At 38.4% G+C, this 3,131-nt stretch overlaps 1 protein-coding gene across 1 annotated transcript in view; it reads left to right on the top strand.

Annotated features, from left to right (window-relative positions):
- Nucleotides 1–2,468: 2,468 nt before the first annotated feature.
- Nucleotides 2,469–3,131, top strand: part of LOC102676292 — a 9,951-nt gene continuing 9,288 nt past the window's right edge. The window contains 1 exon segment of the mRNA XM_031511957.1: nucleotides 2,469–2,586. The gene's annotated coding sequence lies outside the window, so the exon portion shown is untranslated.

Genomic DNA, 3,131 nt, shown 5'->3' with positions numbered 1-3,131 from the left:
GCGTTGAATTTGTTTGATAGTTTAAAAAAAAAAAAAAAGGAAAAAAGATCGCATACGTGTTCAACGATCTTTATCTTCGATGAATGTTCCCCCATCTTCCTCTTGGAACCGGTTTGGTTGCCGGGATCACAAAAGCGCGTCGGTATGCGTATCGTGATTCGTTTTTCTCTCGATTCTGGGCTAAGAGATGCATCGCGCGTGGCTGTAATTACTGTAAAAAAGGAATAGGAAAGACGCAAAGGAGGGAGATAGAGCGGGGTTAATCGCGTTGAAAATTTATTCGAAAGTTTCGTCGTCGAGCTTCTGTCGTCGTGTTCCTTTTAACTTCGAAATAATCGAATCTCATTTTTTTTTCTATTTTCCGAGAAAGCGTTTGAATCGGTTTCTTGGGGATCGTGGAATGTTGTGGAATCGTAAAACTACTGTTAGCCGCGCGTAACTAATCGATTAATCTTTTTTTTTTTTTTTCGTTCAGGGAAAAGTACATTCGACATTTCTTTTCTCGGATACCATCAAATTCGATGTTTAAAACTCATTACTCATTGTTCGAGAATGAATTTAAATCCTTATGCTTTAAACGTGTTTTATTCGTACTCGAAATCTTTCAAATTTAAAAATGCGAATATATAACGATAAGGATACGATATAATAAATCTCGAAGAAACAAATTTTCGTATTTTCATAAGAAAAACCAAAGATGGAATTAGGAAACGAATTCTTAATAAAAATAATGTCAAAAATGTTGACGAGGCGTACTGAAAGAACCTGTTTCAAGCAATTGAATATTCCGTTTCTAGATAAACATTATTAAATATTCTTTAAACTTTTTTTTGAAAATTCGTCGAAAAAAAAATTTTTTTCAAAAATAAATAACAATTATTCATGATTTTTGGAAGAGCATTGTTGCCAATGATATGATGAGTTCTAATCTTGAAATAATCTTGATTTTGCACACCGATCTTTGAGTGACCTTGACCTTCTTCATTTTTTGACCTTGAAATGTTTCACTTATACTTTCTTTTTTCTCGAACTTTCTTAATAAAATATGAATTTTTTTACGGCGTATCTTTGATATTCTCTTTTTACGTACATAAAATTTTTTTTGCAAACGAATACTTTCATTTCGTATCCTTTCCCTCTGAAAAATGAACTTTCATCGCGAACTATCGAGCAACGTGCGAAATTGCGAGATAAATTGAAAGTTAGGAATAGAATAACAAAAAGTTCGTTTTATCTTAATTCAACGGAGAAAATTTCACATGGAATTCGTTCGTCGAACCGATATTTTATTCATAGATCTCGTTCGAGAAATTTTTCACCTATACTTCCTGTTCGATCCATCAGTTTTACAGAACTTTGGCAATCTATTTTCGTATAACAAAATTATCCTCTATCCTTGTTCCACATTTCCTCCAGATTCCCGGAAGAAGAAGAAAGAAAAAAAGATTTTTCTTACTGCTCACCGTAAAATATAAATCGTGCTATTTACAGAATACCTCGTGATTTCTCAGTACACTTTTATCGTTTTAGAATGTAAAGAAAAATGATACTAAAAAATATATATTTTAAACATTATTTACAACGTGTCTCTTTATCCTTCCATCCTCAAAAAACTCTCGACCCTTTCTATCTTCGATTCCTTCGAATCTTCATTTCCTTGGAATCTTCATTTCCTTCCACTTCTTATCCATTAAATTCTTTATCCTCGACTCGCGTCCATAGCGAGTCACGAACGAAAGATTCAACGTCAACAATCGCTTCTCTTCGTTCACCTCTCCTTGATCAAAGTCAAATTTGTTGTCAGATAGAGAGAGATATATTTCTTTATTTACCTTTTTTTGCTGGCCCGCTGTTACGTCATCCATGCGCGGAATCGTCGCATGGCGCGCGTACGCGCGTGCGCGTTCTTCCCCCGATTTCGCGTAGTGGGCGAATCGGAGTGCAGATTCACCCAGTTCCCGAGGTGATCGGCCAAGGTAGTCACGAGCACGCTTTTAGCATGCACAGCCGTGAAGGTTATTCAACCCGAGCGGATCTCGTTCGTAAGCAACGCGGAGTAACGGGTTTCCGATGACTCGTGCACGAGGCGCCTCTCCACCACTTGCTTCGATTACCTGCGTGCACACGCGGGCCCACAGCTCGCTCGCTTCTCCAACCTCTTCGAGTCGTGGATTCAGTCAGCCGTGCACCATTGTCGAAACATTGTCGTCCTCCTGGACGATACCGGACACGCATTCATACGCTCTCTCTCTCTTTCTCTCTCTCTCTTTCTCGCGTCTTTTTCTACCCCATTTTTTCATCCCAGTTTTTCGTCTCGATTTCGAAAGAAAGAACAAAAGTGTTTTTTTTTTTCTTTTTTTTTTTCCGTATACTTCGAGTTTTTAGTATTTCGTCCTTGATCGCGTTGTGTGTTCGTTTTCTTTTTTTTTTTCCGTATACTTCGAGTTTTTAGTATTTCGTCCTTGATCGCGTTGTGTGTTCGTTTTCTCTTTTTTCTTTCTCACCCTTCTTCCTTCTCTCTCTTGCTCGTTGATCGTTGATTTGGTGATTAAATGCGGCTTCCAGCAGGATTTTGAGATTCAGAAGGTAAGAAGGGGTGTGTTTGTATTATTGTTTATTTGATAAGAGGTGGGAAAAATTCGTGAACGATTTCTCTAAGACTACTGCTAAGAAATAATAATAAGTTTTCACGTTGATCAAATCAATCAAATTTGACAGGGAAGAAAAATTTCCAACCCTGTGTTCTATCCTCCTCTTCATTTTGTATCACCCTTCACCGCTCGAGATTACAGATTAAATCTGTATTATATCCAGTCAAGACGATAAGAATAATCATCTAAAATTCTGAAGCTGGAAAATCCAAGAAGGATCCTCATTGGGGAGAAAATCCCGTGACGATGGATTCCGTCAACGGCGGAAAAGTATTTCGACGTGTAACGGTACGCGTGTACACGCGTTGGCCGTAATCGAGGGAACGATATCCTCCACGACTGATTTACAATACAACTCGTGACATGGACGATGGCCGATTCACCTCTCGATGCGCCTACATGCAAATCAAAGGTTCGAGATAGTACTCGGTGTACCGTTACCCGGACACGAATAACCAACGACCGAAAAAGACGCAAGAC

Source organism: Apis dorsata, unplaced genomic scaffold, assembly GCF_000469605.1.
Source record: "Apis dorsata unplaced genomic scaffold, Apis dorsata 1.3 scaffold_374, whole genome shotgun sequence".
Lineage (NCBI taxonomy): Eukaryota > Metazoa > Arthropoda > Insecta > Hymenoptera > Apidae > Apis > Apis dorsata.
This window is presented reverse-complemented; position numbering and strand designations above follow the sequence as displayed.